Source organism: Maniola jurtina, chromosome 4, assembly GCF_905333055.1.
Source record: "Maniola jurtina chromosome 4, ilManJurt1.1, whole genome shotgun sequence".
Lineage (NCBI taxonomy): Eukaryota > Metazoa > Arthropoda > Insecta > Lepidoptera > Nymphalidae > Maniola > Maniola jurtina.
Genome location: NC_060032.1, coordinates 14,736,833 through 14,753,026, shown reverse-complemented (window position 1 = coordinate 14,753,026; position 16,194 = coordinate 14,736,833). Strand labels below are relative to the sequence as shown.

Here is a 16,194-nt window from a genome sequence, read left to right as displayed (position 1 = left end):
TAATCTAAGTCCTGAAGAAATTGTCCAATGAAGAAATACTATTTTCTTAAAGTGCATTATATGATATGAGGAACACACGAGTATCTACAGTTTATATCTACGTGGAAACTTAAAACTTAAAACTAACGGGTTCCAAACGTGCCATGGTCTCCTATCAGTTGATTTTCAATCATGTCCAGTTGCGTATTCCAAGGATGGACTTATTGTCGGGCTTTTCTACCTTGTTCTAGACTTGAAACCGGCTATCCCATGGTTAAAATAATAATTTCAATAGAGATTTTCTTTTAATCCTGAAATTACGCCTTGCATGTCCAACTGATTGCCTTATGCACTTAGTACCAACTCAGCTATTTCTTGACTGTTTGTAGTATCTCGGTAATATAATAGTTAATTCAAATGGCACAACCAGGAAAATCTGGTATTATTAGGTGTTCATAATAAACAACCACTTCATAATTTATGAGTAAGAAACTATGTGATGATATCGCCGTTATTGTTTGGGACGTGGTTATTGAAACAATCACAGTGTATTGTTTCAACCATGTCTGTGTTTGTTTCTATGTTGACGTCTATATGTTGGATAAATAATGTATGGCCATCTTATGATATTTTTGTACTGTATCAATCGAACAACAGGATCATTACATAATCATGTTTTTAAAAGACAAGAAAATTCATAACAAGTGTAAATTAAAAATTTATAACACCCCCGACTAGTGAAGGTTACTGTAACAAGAAAAGAGCTGATAACTTTCAAACGGCTGAACCGATTTTCTAGGATTATAGCTAAGAACACTTAAGCCACCTTTCAAACAAAAAAAAACTAAAGTAAAATCGGTTCATTAGTTTAGGAGCTACGATGCCACAGACAGATACACAGATACACACGTCAAACTTATAACACCCCTCTTTTTCGGGTCGGGGGTTAAAAAGTTGTGCGGGAAATAGCACCTGATTTACAGCCAGTGAGGGCCTAAAATAGCAGCAGTTTATAAAGGTGAGCCAGACAGATGGTATCAACTATCTACCTTGCTGAAAGCGTTGCAGTGGTTTTGTGCTGCAGTGCCCGCCAGTGTCCCTACATTTATAACTACATAATTGTAGAATAGGATTTTACGAAATACTTGATAAGCTTATAGTTTACATCCATGTGGTAGGTTTCTAAAAAATGCGAAGAAAGTTTATAATTTTCTGTCTGGGATATATAATTTTCTGTCTGGGATACAAAGTAGTCTATTCCGTGTCCAAAATCCAAGCTGTCTCTATACCTGTAAAATCGGTTTAGCGGATGGGTCGTGAAAATGTATTGGGTAACACACAGACAGACAGTTTCGCATGTAATTCGCACGATTAAAGTGTTATTTACTTTGGGATATTTAGAACACAACCTATTCATGAAAAATAAAACCTGATAATATAATGTTCTCCAAATGTCTTTTATGCAAGTTGGAAGTGCTCCGCGCTTTGATGCCGTGACAAATATATGAGAATAAAAGGATTCCTGTGTAGGCAAAATTGCGTCGGAGTCTAGTTTCAATTTTCCCTCGGTGCCTCGGTGAATATCAGCGAGCTACAGGCACGGCTGTCGCGACGCATAGTGCTTTTGCCTATTGTCCGCTTATTGCACCCTGGGGCCAGGGCTGCCTGCGGTTCCTGTAGGAAAACAAAATAAAATAAAGTTCAATATGACCCTAATTGAATACAGGTAGGCATTCAATTTGGTCCTTTTTGAATTCAGTTGATCGTTTCAGTGAAGTGAAATTATAATGGTTACTATTTCCGTCAATTGAAATGAACTAGCTTATGTCCGTGACTTCCTCCGTGCGGACTACATAAATTTCAAACCGCTATTTCGCCCCGTTAGGGGTTGAATTTCCAAAAACTCTTTATTACCGAATGTCCACGTCATAACAGCTTCCTGCATGCCAAATTTCAGCCCGATCCGTTAGTAGTTTGAGATGTGTGCAGATAGATCAGTCAGTCAGTCAGTCACCTTTTCCTTTCATATATTTAGATGCGAAGACAATATATGGCTTACATTTGACAATGGTATTAGTATGGTAAGTACTAAGTGAGTAGTATTTGCCGGCAGCCCTGATGTGCCAGTTCCATTGCGACGTTCGTTCCTCTGCGGATAGCATGCAATGTTTTTCCTTCATTCAGAACTGAGTCATAGTCTGTTTCCAATGTACGATATATCTGTTACCACACTATACTACCACTTATTAACTGTTGTATAATACATTCAAACAGTCCTGGTATCATCCATGCTAGAGGCATTTTTGCACAAAATTACAAATTTAAGAGGCACCTACATAAGAACACATTGGTAGTACTTATTTCTGATGCTGCAAATGATCATGGATGGCGTTTATCCCTTTACACTTATATAAATACTGAACCCAAATCAGTTTACAGTATTCAATGCAAGCTGATGTTATTGCTTATCAGCAGTCGACAGCACAACACCAAAATTGCATAGCCGCTGAGATGCTATTATCTCTGCTTATTGCAACCAGAACTGTCCATACAATCAAGTGTAAGTAGCTCTTTAATATTCGATGTGTGGGTCGGGTCTACTGTTGGACATCGGCGAGCGATAACTGGTGGATACTACTGTCTATTGTCTATGAGCATAATTGCAATCCAGGGGACTGCATATTGTGTATTGCGTCTGACTGACTCGTTTTATACTATCTTAGGGCTGCCAGAATCCTACAGCTATTAGAAATATCTGGTGATTTGTTTGATAAAATTTCCTGTAATGGCTCTACATCTTTAACATTCAAAGCTGAAGGTTATGTACTAGCGACCACCCGGGACTTTGTTCCCGTGGATGAAAAATCCGTATATACAAGAATGGTCTAAGTAGGTCTTTAATATTCGATGTGTGGGTCTACAGTTGGACACTGCGATATCACTAGCGCGTGGATGCTACTGTCTATTGTCTGTAGATTATTGCAATCCAGGGTTGCCACAGACTGCATATAGTGTATGCGTCTAACTTCATTTTTATTTTATTAGGGCTGAAATCTATTTACAGAAAAGTCTGATACGCCTGATTTTTCTAGTAGATAATAAAATTTTCTATAAGTACTGGCTCTATAGTCTATATCTATTACATCCAAAGCTATGATAATGGTTAGCTATGTAATAGCGAGCGCCCGCGGCTTTGCTCCCGTGGGAATTTTGAAAAATCTGTCCTTACGAGTATTCCATGTTACATTATCAAGGGAACCTCTGTCACAATTCACAATAGTTAGGGAACTTTCAAAAAAATATCGAGATTATGACATCACTAACCCTAGTCCTAACGTAGCCCTTTATTTGTATTATTTCACGTCACCATAGCCTAATACAGATTCGATTCAGGATCAAACCGTGAGTTCCCTCACTCTAGTTCACACTGCCTCTGTGCAAAATTCAGCTTTCTAGGTCCAATGGCTTTGGGATGAGCGTTGATGAGTCAATCAGTGACTCTGGGCGCTTCTTTTATATATGTATTTAGATATTTTGTTCAACATGAGTATTTTATTGATAAGTTTTTATAATGAAAATGTAAGATTCATGATTTATATCCTACATAAATCGAATTCAAAGTTCATCGACCGTCTTGTGATGGATCCACCACCATAACAGTAGCACAATTAAAGTCATCGATCGTGACTGGACTGGAAACATGTCACATATCCCGTATAGTCTAAATACTAATTTTCATTTTAATAAGCGGAAAATTACATAGGATCATTGCAACCGTTACATTTGACGCCCCTGTTGCTTCGTCTGCCGTCAGTCCTCGTCGCCGACGAGCGCGGCGTTCGCGCCAGTGCGTTATGCCGCTTCCGACTCACCACACATCGGCTATAATCGGAATTCGAATTTTAAATCGGATATCGAAACTCGCGTTTTATCGGAACGTTTACGCACGCGTAACTTTTCCCGAAAAAGTTTTCCGCAGTGCGTATTGTTGAACTTGAGGTGAAGTTGTATTTTTAACGAGATTGTGCTGTGTTTTGAGTTTTGATAACAAATCAGCTGTCTGAGAGTACGAGATCGATAAGGATTCTAATACTGATCTATTGTAAGCATGGTGGTGCGTTCAACGTGTTGTTCCATTGAGCGTAGGATTTAATCAATCCTATTTTTAATCTATTAGATAACTTAAATAAGTACCTATTTGTTAATATAAATTTTAAAGTGTCTCGAATTGATTGTCACACTTACTTACCTACTGAAAATTATCGATAGCTGCAGTCAATAATACATCGTTCCACAATATTTTTCTTATAAAATAAAAATATGTAAGTACCTAATACGATTTGAAATAAAAATGAATAGAAATAGGTAAGCAGATAAAGTATGCGTACTTAACTGATGAATTTAATAGAATATCAAGACAAAATAATATTATCATAGAAAAGAGAGTTACTCTACAATTCTAAACAAATAGCAAACGTCTATTCTAAATTATAGTTAGTAATATATTATTGTAATATATACTAGAGTGAACTAATAATACCTCTGAATACATAATAGTAACTACTAATACTTATGACTCACTACTCACAGTAGGTAGATAGGATAATTCGATTTGTGAATCACAATAAAATGAGAAAAGAGTATTTTATAAAGAATATTATACTTACTATTAAATCCCCATTAGGTATCTCACCTAAGGATGATGATAACCGTTGTTTATTTCGGTGACATAATTACTATTAATGGCGCATCATGCAAACATCCGATTGATAACTTGTGTAGGAGGCGCAGACTACCTACTATATTATATCAAATCGTTATTGTTGCTTTGTTTATTAATTAATAAATAGTAACTAACTGGTACAGTATAAGTATCGTCACAGTGTATAATGTCTGATTCATTTCAACTGTCCAAACTATATGAATTCAGAAAATAAGCTCCTTTCCTAACTAATATCCTATTAGTTGACGCTTAGAATCAACAATCTGGTCTACCTCTCTCGTCTCTTTTTAATGACTAATCCAACTCTTTTTACGAGTTTTATACCCGACTCTTTTTACGAGTTATATACTCTTTTTACGAGTTTTTATAGTTATAGAGGTATAGAGCTTCAAGAGTGAATAAGCAACTTCAAGGCAAGCGCGCTCCATCTTAGGCTGCATCATCACGTCTTGCTAGCAGGTTTGATTGAAGCCAAGCACTAGTTCATAAATTAAACAAAAGAGCGGTGATAACATGTATATCATTCAACTTTACGGGTTTATATGCCTGTTAAAATAACGTATCACTCGTTTTGACGGTGAAGGAAAACATCGTGAGGAAACATCATGCCTGAGGACATCCTCATAATGTTCTCAAAGATGCGTAAATTCTTCCAAACCGTACTTAGCCAGCGTGGTGCACTATGGCCTAAGCCCTTCTCAATGCCTCCTTATTCTGAGAGGAGATCTGTGCTCAATAGTGGGCCGGCGGATGATACCAGTATATCAATAATACTGGTTTACAAACTAAGCCAGTCAACAGTTCTTCTAATAAATAATTTTATTACTACTGAAAAATCGCCACTCACCTCTTATGGTACGGGACATGCAAATCCGTTAGTCATTGAATTTACCCGGTTATAGGTACTGTGAGATGAAGCTGTAACCATAATTATTGATTTCATACTTCACTTATGCAATAGAAATAACTTTCGTATTGCATAAAAATTCCGTGCCGCTGTCGCATTATAGTGATTTCTTGATCTCTACAGCAGTTAGAATATCATGCTACAGTTTGTGGTACACTTCCTGATTCTATGTTGCAATGAAACTATTTATTTCGATGGCACATTATGTGGGTGTCGACTGTTGTTAGTATCACTTATTTGTAACTAGCCGATGCCCGCGACTTCGCCCGCGTGGATTTAAGTTTTTCGAAATCCCGTGGGAACTCTTTGATTTTCCGGGAAAAAAGTAGCCTATGTGCTAATCCAGGATATTATCTATCTCCATTCCAAATTTCAGCCAAATCCTTCCAGTAGTTTTTGCGTGAAGGAGTAACAAACATACACACACACACACACACATACAAACTTTCGCCTTTATAATACACTTCTTGCGCGCTTCTCTATACGAACTTATTTATTTTGTTTATATTTATATTTATTATTATTATTTTGCTGTTCTAGATGTAAAACTAAGCCAGATATCTTTGCCCTAAAGCAATAATTATTTATTACTTATAGTAAAATTATATTTAAGTATTTTGAAAATGATCTTGAATTATCTCTATTTTTAGGCCAATTTTGAGGAAACTTCATGCGTAAATAAATCATGTAAGAATATAAAAATTGCAAACCCATTTGCTTCAAGGCAAAGTTTACTTGATATTAATATCAAACTTCTAAAATGTTTTAAAATTGAATAATATTGCTTAATAAATAATATTAAATTATAAATGAAATAATATCTAATAATAATAATATATAATAAATAATATTAAATTATTAATGCTTAATGAATTGAATAATAAGCTATTATTAAAATATATTATTTAATTTGCAAAAAAATATTTAAAACAGACTCTTAAAACAGCCAGCTCAAGTTTAAATCACTTTAATAAGGATTAATTTACATAATCCAGAAAAATTAATAGTCCAGAAAAATAAAACGTTCGCGGAAAAACTAAAAAAACCGTAAAATGCTTTAATGTTCATAAAGTAGGTACAAATTCTTCCGGTTTTTTGTTAAAGTTTATATACATATAATGCAATTACCGGAGTTTTATGTAGCGTTGATTTTTAAAACATATAAATGAATGAAATAAATAATATTATTTATAAAACACAATATAAGTAGAATTGCTTTTAAATACAAAATTGAAGGATGATGATGATGTCACAGATCACAGAATAAATTGTTTCAAAAATAAAACAAGAGTTTATTTTTTATTCACTACTCTATCTCGTTGGTGAGTCACCAGGTATTCCATTCTAAATGCATTCTAACGACATTTCCAAACAAGATGGTGGTGCTTGGGAAAACAAGAAAATTGCGGAGCATTTTAGCAAGTCTTTATTGCAAAGAATTGACCAATTGCATTCTTTAACTTAAAAATATTTATGTTATTCGATATATTCTTGGTGCTCTTTGCTCCCTGCAAACCAAGCATAGCACCAAGAATATATTTCTAAGCCAGTTAGTAAACTTAGTTTAGGAAACTTTATCAGCAAAATATACTAATTTTGTTCTCAATAAATTACCAAGTTTACTGTCGCAATAAGAAACAATTGCTTCATTTCAACACAAAATTGGCAATAGTTTCTATTGATAAGGTAGGTACCTAAATTATTAACCCTAGAAGCCCTAAATTATTAACAGTATTTTGGGTAACCTATAATTGTCCTACAGTGGGCATTTGGTATGTTACAATTTTTACTTTTATGGTGTTTATTTTTTATGATTATTATCATCATACTGGTAATCTTTTTTTATGCATAGTCATATAAGTTTTAAATAATTCCTGTTTCTATTGGTGAAAACCGTATGAAAATCCGTTCAATAATTTATGAGATTAGCGGCGGTGGCAGGGGGCTTTAATTTGTAGTGATGATATTTCGGTCTATTATATTAATATGCTTATTATTAGGCTTATAATATGCATGGAAATAAGATTATTAGATGCATAAATATGAATAACGATTTACTTCATAAAATTAAATAAGAGTTAGATAAGATAATAATTATGTTACTAAAACCAGGCCTCGAAGCTGTCAAACCACAAAATTGGTGAAACTTGCAAGCGAAAGTGGACTTCTGAGACTTAATATACGAGAAAATTATGGTAATTGTAGTGAACGTTTTTCAAACGATTACATAATTATTATCGATACCATGTGTACTGAAGTATGACGACTGAGATTGAGATTTACAGATAATCGGACGGCCTTGCAATGTCGATCTGCGAGACAGGGTCATTTGATAGCACAATCGAAATTAATATGGGGTGGCAAAGAATACCTACCTTCATACAATTTGAAAAACAATACAAAAAAAAATCACATCACACTAATATTATAAAGGCGAAAGTTTGTATGTGTGTGTGTGTGTGTGTGTGTGTGTATGTTTGTTACTCCTTCACGCAAAAACTACTGGACGGATTTGGCTGAAATTCGGAATGGAGATAGATAATATCCTGAATTAGCACATAGGCTACTTTTTATCCCGGAAATCCAAAGAGTTCCCACGGGATTTCAAAAAACCCAAATCCACGCGGACGAAGTCGCGGGCGTCAGCTAGTATTTTATAATTCGTACTCCATATCTACTATGCAGTATTATAAATGCCTAAAGAGTGTTTGTTTGTCTGTCTGCTAGCTTTTCACGGCCCACTCGTTTAACCAATTTTAATAACAAGGGTTCCGTTTTTAGCCATTTGGCTACGGAACCCTAAAAATTGGTACAGAGATACCTTGCATCTCGGGCATAGGCATAGGAACTTTACATATTGTTGGAAAATCAAAAAGTTCCCACGGGGCAACCTAAATCCACGTGAACTAAGTTGCGGGCATAATCTACTCAGAACGTAGATAGACGTAAACTATTTTTATCCCAGAAAATCAAAGAGTTCCCAACATTAAAAAAAAACCTCGCGGACGGAAGTTTGGCACCATCTAGTTACCTTTACTGTCCAGTAATATTAATATTTTCCAGTAGACATAAACAGACTTATGTTTCTTTGAAGAGGGTTTTCTTCAATTTAAAAGTAAATAATTCCTGGGTCGTGATTTGCAATTCTATAGAGTTTCACCCCTTCTATGGCATTGGTGTCTCGGCATGATTACTTTTCCTGTTTTCTTTCCCATCCGATGTCCGCTACTGATTAAACTTTCTTGTATTGGAATGCCGCTTCAATGCCTTGATCGAGGTAACCGCGTTTATCTGATATAGAAAAATCAAGACTAATTAAATAGTCCCTGGTTGAATGTCACGTACTTTGTTTTGTAATTTTTTTAATGACTACTGTCTACTGGCATCGCCGTTTATAGTAGCTAGGATCCCATGAGAGTAATATAGACATGTTACGTTTAAATATAGGTAAGTGGCGTATAAAATCAGTTCTCGCTGCTGAGTAAAATAGAAGATATGTACTTACAAAACGTGCAAGAGTAGAACAGATAGCTATCTTCAAATGTGACTCAAATGTGGTAGTTGTAAGTCTTACGCGTATTAACGAATCCACGTCTTTTTTACATACTAATATAATATAAATTATTATCATTGGCAGAAACTAAATAAATAAAATTCCGGGTTTGAAAATGTAGTGAAAATGCTGTATTCTGTATTTTATATCTAAATACTATATCCATGTAAATAACAAGGATGTATTGTTAGGTGGGATATATGGGGGTCCATTTGGGAGGCTGCCAAACTAAAAGATTTATGAGACGATTTAAGGAGGCGGCTGGCACTAGAACTTGGGAGGGTTTGCTGTTTGCTGTAGCGTAACGTTTCCAAATTGGAAATTCTGCCTTTTTTTAATAAGTTAAGTAGGTATTTCTTAATCAATTTCCACCCAATATATTTTTGGAAAATCAATATGTATATAGCAACGCCCTCAAATTATAGGCAGGTAGGTACTTTTTTCAATTCTTTTGTATAGGTACCACTTGAGAAGCCAGTTTTTGAGATTTTCACAAAGTTTATACCTACCTACTTAAAATCTACATATTAAGTTCTGTTATTTGAGGTTTTACCTTACGTAAGTATTATTTTGAAGGTATTATAACGTATAAAGGTTTAAGTATTCACTAGTATCTACTTGTTTGCATCAAGTTACCTCATTGTAACTACTTTTAAGTATTAAGTACCTATTTCGTATTAGCCATTGTTTTAACCCCACGATATTTATCTGGCGTGGTGAAACACTTATACGATTATATGCACTAATTAAACAGGGGAGTGATGAATGGTCGGCTAAACGTTTAAATTGCTGGCTGAGCTTGAAGTTTGAACCCTCCGACGTACCCCTGAATTCATTAGGTCCTAGCCATAACGCCTGAGGGGCGACCTAGGCTTACCCCTTCGCTAAGCTCCCCTGGGGAAGCGTCCTGAATACATTAAAGTGCAGTTGGTAAGATGGGCGTCGAGGGTCATACGTTTATTTGTGAAAAGTGCGAAGAGTTACACTTAGGTATAATTGCAAACTGCGTTGTTTGTGTCTGTGCATGACTAAGAAGGTAAAAAGCCGGCAATGTTATGGGTATGACGCAAAACTCTGATAAAGATACACCGTACATAAATATCTAGTGAGCAAAGAGAGTCCGTTTAGATAGAAGCTGGAAGGTTCTATTAAGTATTCTATGGAATCTCATATAGGTATATAATAGAAGAAGCTGACTGACTGACTGACTGACTGATCTACCAACGCACAGCTCGGACAGCACAACTACTGGACGGATCGGGCTGAAATTTGGTTTGCAGATAGCTATCGCAGACATCAGCTAAGAAAGGAATTTTGAAAAGTCAACCCCTAAAGGGGAAAATAGGGGTTTAAAATTCGTTCATAAGCTAGTCATATCAAAAACGAGCCCTATTTTCTTTACGTAGGTACATATAATATTATTTAGTTTTATTATAGTTTCGTACAGACCTAGCTATTGGAAAAATCCAAAAAGAGTCCGTTGGGTTTTCCCCAAAATCGCTTTTGTCAGTCACTAGTCACTACTAGGATGGATGAGTTACAAAGGGCTCTCTCCGTCACTCGTTTCCACTCGTTTCATACAATCGTAGTTCCGATTTCATTTGAATATTAAGCAACCAAAGTCCATGAAATTTTGCAGACATATTCTAAAAACTAATATCTATGTCTGTGGTTTTCCAGATTTCTGTTAAAATATTCGGTTTCAAAGTTACGCGGTCTTAAAAATTTCATACAAATTTTTGAGCCCCTGCAATTTTAAAACTACATATTTTTAGAAAAATCTAAAACACCACAGACACAGATATTAGTTTCTAGAATATGTCTGCAAAATTTCATGGACTTTGGTTGCTTAATATTCAAATGAAATTGGAACTACGATTGTATGAAACGAGTGGAAACGAGTGACGAAGAGAGCCCTGTTAAATCTTTGACAATACATGCCATACAAAGGTCGGCTATTGGGTAGCTAGTAGGTACCTACTCTAGATACTGCAAACGTCGATGATGATCTACCGCGATAAATTACCATACAATGCAGATCATCTTATACCTATGTGATATATTATGAATGCGCTTATTTATCGTATAGTCTTTATAATTTGCAACTTATGTGCTAAGAAAATTTTTCAGGAGAAATAACCTTGTAGTGTAATTCAAAACTGATAATGATGATTAAGTAAGATTTAAAATAAAATTTCTTAAATATTACCTACCTTAAATAAAAACAACTTATTATTAAATACTGTCCGTCTTTAATGATAAGTTATTTTGTGTCAATGTTCAATGTACAAAGTAGTATGGTGAGATGTGCCTCTACTACATAAGTTTTATGTCATTCCCGTGTATGCCAGCAACAATTAATATTTTCACGACTCTTACAAAATAAGGGGCAATTAAATATTTTTGTAAAGAAAGCCACATTGTAACCATCGAAAAAAAATTACTTGTTTCGAGATGATGCGTGACAAGTAGGTAGGTACCTATTTTGTTGCTTGATTTTATGTAATCATTTCTTGCAGCTCTGTTGACACTGGCTTATTAATATAAATTATAATAATAGCACTAAACACTAGAGTGAGATAATGATGCCAAGGTTATAGAGAACGAATCGCCTATTATTATTATAATTAGGAGTAGGTATAAGCATCAAAAATACAAGTTTCCTTACAAGGCGTTATTGTTTAAAGATTTAAACAAGTGCATCTTGAGTCAACAGTGATTAATCCTTGGGTGTCCGGATTTAGTGTAGGGCTGATAAAACAGAAATACAAAATGAAAATTGGGCATCATGATCGAAAATTCTAGATCAAAAAGTTCGAATATATTAATCCTATGTAACATTAAACATCATACTAATATTATAAAGGCGAAAGTTTGTATGTGTGTGTGTGTGTGTGTGTGTGTGTGTGTGTGTGTATGTTTGTTACTCCTTCACGCAAAAACTACTGGACGGATTTGGCTGAAATTTAGAATGGAGATAGATTATACCCTGGATTAGCACATAGGCTACTTTTTATCCCGGAAAATCAAAGAGTTCCTACGGGATTTTAAAAAACCGAAATCCACGCGGGCGAAGCCGCGGGCATCTTCTAGTTCCTAATAAAGACTAAAATATTTTTTGGGTAAGAAAATAACCAAATAAATAGTCTTTTATAGAATTCTTAATGTCAAATACCTATTAGGTAATAATGTTAATAATATCATAACAGCTTTTATTTCTCATCCAGACTTACATAATATTATACACAATACCTACTTGCTGAAGTAATGATTTCCGCGAATGTGTGGCATAGGTAGCCCTGATCCACCACGTAATGAACACGCTTTTGTTCGTTCAGCTTACTTCAAGGACCGTTCGACCGTTCCTGAAGAGAGCCGTCGCCTTTTCAATTAACGATTTTGTCATCAAGTCTTGTTAGGTCAATAGCATCTGATCCAAACTCCACTTCGTATCAAGTTTCTTTCTATTTTGAATTTTGAAATATTTAGAATTCAGAATTTTAGAATTTTGCCTATCTGGATTTTTATCATTATAATCTATTCCTTTATTTGTTATTTATTAAATTATATATGCTTATGTATTTGGGATAGATATATAAAATTTAATTATATACAAGGGGAATCGGAATGTATAACCACATATTTTGAGGTCAGCACTTGTGTACATCACATCATTAGTCCGGACAAAGCACGTGTTCTGCAAGCTGATGGGTCGGAGGCACCACCAGTCACACAAGGCTATTATTATTTGATTATCCGACAGATTAAGATGCCCTCTACATACAGTACAACGTGCGACGTAATGCTGTATCAAATCTCTATTATACTAGCACAGAATAATAGGTAGTCGGTACAATTGACCGACTACAATTATTCTTCTTACTAGCTGATGCCCGCAGCTTCGCCCGCGTGGATTGGTCAGATCCCCTGCAGCATCAGGATTGAGGAGTTGGACTCCAAGTTTTTTATGAAACAATGTCGCAAAGTTCCTCTGTCGATTAAAAAAGAAATGACGCAAATCGGTTCAGAAATCTCGGGGATTTCGGCGTACATAGGTAGAAAAACACAACTCCCTTTTTGAAAGTCGGTTAAAAAAGTGGCCTATGTTACTCCCTGGTCAATTCTCTACTTGTCTGTGAAAATCCCGTCAAAATCGGTTCAGCCGTTCCCAAGATTAGCCTTTTCAAACAGACAGACAGACAGACAGACAGACAGACAAAAATTTTAAAAACGTGTGATTCAGTTATATTATCGTTCAAATAACCATATGACCTTAATATGCGGTAGTTATTTCGAAATTACAGACAGACACTCCAATTTTATTTATTAGTATAGATTAGACTTGGGCGCGTTTGGAACCCTCGTTTAGCTTTAGTTTTAAGTTACGTAATGAATTATCACCACTGTATCGCGTTATAGTTAAAGTACGATATATCGTACAAAAACACATTTAACAATTTCGACCATCAAAAGGAGTACAATTGTACCTACTTTGAATAAATGATTTTGACTTTGACTTTGACTTTGCCAATATATCGAGGGTGTGGTGTAGGTTATAGCATCTCTCAAATAGTGGCACAGATAATGGTTTAGTCAAAGTAGACAAGCATAGAACAACTGAAGTAGACGGACGCTCTTAAATATGTAGTATCATATACCTATAACATGATACTTAAAATTCAATCACATCGCAATACCATTTTTTATTCAAAATGTGATATTATAACGAACTTCGAAAACATGGATGTTTTGTAACATTAGATGAAAAATTATTTTAAAAAAGTTTTTGAATTTAATATCAAGTTTCTCAATGATAGATAAGCTTACGGATGACAAAAGAGTCCGCGAAAATATTGATGGAACCATGATTGGGCATATATTTGTTATTTAGGTGATTTATGTATATCTGAAGAAGGTAAGCTTTATAGTAAAAAGTTTAAGAACTTACGTTTTTAGGGTTCCGTTTTTCAAAAGGAATTAAAGGATCACTTTGTTGTCTGTCTGTCTGACTTATTGTGTACTTCCCGTTGACCTAGAATCATGAAATTTGGCAGGTAGGTGGGTCTTATAGCACAAATAAAGGAAAAATCCGAAAACCGTGAATTTGTGTTTACATCAAAAAAAATAAATTAAATATGTTCATGAACATATAATAATAATTAGTATTTTCAATTTTCAAACTAAGATAACTACTATACCAAAAGGGGGCTATCATATGAAAGGGTTTTTACCTGTACATTCTAAAACAGATTTTTATTTATTTTCATACATGATAGTTTCTGATTTATTGTGGAAAATGTCTGGATGGACATTTTTGGACTCGCACTTGGCCGGTTTTTTTGGTTCTGTGGCAAACAAAATAAGTCGAAAGGACTCTTTTGTGTTTGGTTTTGTGTGTAACTAAAGGTAGCATAGCTTATCTAAGATTCGGAGTGTCCTAAAAATCGGATTATTTTTAACTTTTATGTTAGATATACCTACTACAGATGATCGTTTGTGGTGGCCAACTTACCTAATTTTGAGTAGATGATATGGCTTTATCATAATTATTTACGATTAAGAATGAAATATTTTCGAAGACCGTTAAATGAGGTTTCCTACTAAGGATAATGGGCGTGTCCGTGTTGGGACATTTAAATAATGGACTTTTTTTATACGCACTCGTGCTTATCTTTCCATGACACGACGACTTAGCTTCAAAAATGTTGAATATTTACCAAGGATAACTACTATGTCTCCAAAACGAAGCCCCGTAGTAAATGTGTGAGAATGTCATACTGATATCTTATGACTTAGTCTACTTTTGTGAAATAAGAAGCTATGCCCGCGACTTCGTCCGCGTGGACTACACAAATTCCAACCCCCATTATACCCCCTTATAGATTGAATTTCAAGAATCTTTCTTACCAGACGACTAAGTCATAATAGCTATCAGCTATCAGCATACCAAAGTTCAGTTCTATCCGTTCAGTTCGGGTAGTTATTCTAAGGTTCAGTAGTTAATTCAGCTGTGCGTTGATAGATCAGTCAGCTTTTCCTTTAATATATTTAGAAGAAGAAGATAAGGGCACCAAACTTTAATGGCGTGTGTATGGTGAATTACGAGAACTAAATGTGACCAATTCAAATCTTTTTGCTAACCCAAAATATCATGAATTTACAAATTCCATGGTGACTGAAACAGATGCTCTTTTTTGACGCATTCACTGAAATAAAAGTTTTATCTTTTCTGCATAAAATAAGAAAATGATGGTAGCGCTTACGTCAATTTACTTCATACGTCCGGTGTTTGGTTAGTATTCACAATGAACCGTTACGCAGCCTTATTTATAGTTTATATGGAGTATGCCTCCATTAAACGTTCGGTGATGCAGTACGTAAACAATGGCGCTGGCAGTGCGCCACCCGTCGCGACGCCTCGCCATCACCACCTTGGGTTAGCGTCTTTGTTGACGAGTAATTCAAGGTTAATTGAAAACAGATTTTTAATCACCGTAACCCGACGGTGTTTACCTACAAAGTTGTTGTTTGAGAAATGTGGTATGCATCAATAAGCTATAGGTATGATGAGGCAGTTGTCCCACTGCTGACGATTGGCGAAAAACGAGTTGAGTTAAGAACTAGAAACGAGTTGGCGAGCAACGAGCGAGGGGGATAGTTTTCTCACTGGGCTATGAGCGAGTGTATGAATGTGATGAGCGAGTAAATTAAATTAAATCGCCTGTCATTAATTAATTAATCCGTGCGAAAATTGCGCGAATGTTTTGACCGCCAAGAAAGTGTCGCTAATCAAGTTTTTCTTTGAATAAGTAGCTCTTGTTGCTGCGACAAACTAGCTCACCGGCAGTGTGCACATTCAGCGGTTTAGCTCTTTATTTACACGGAATCATATTGTGTATATTTATTGTACGTTTCTTGAGTGAGGAAACAGTCGATAGCTATGGTGGCTTCCTCATCGGCGGTGGGAGAAGTGTTCGTCTGAGGTATTCAAATATCTTGATATAGCTGCTTGCTTATCAACTTTATTCAGTT

The 16,194-nt window shown here is 35.3% G+C and overlaps 1 protein-coding gene across 5 annotated transcripts in view; it reads left to right on the top strand.

The window, feature by feature from the left end:
• The window catches only part of LOC123864117 (ras GTPase-activating protein raskol), a 214,596-nt gene that overhangs the window by 78,279 nt on the left and 120,123 nt on the right, over window positions 1-16,194 (top strand). The window contains exon 1 of one of the 5 annotated variants that reach the window (XM_045904357.1): window positions 3,815-3,978. The exons of 3 other annotated variants lie outside the window; for them this stretch is intronic. The gene's annotated coding sequence lies outside the window, so the exon portion shown is untranslated. Of the gene's footprint in view, window positions 1-3,814; window positions 4,082-16,194 lie in introns of those variants that run through there. One more of the 5 variants, XM_045904356.1, reaches the window with a different exon arrangement.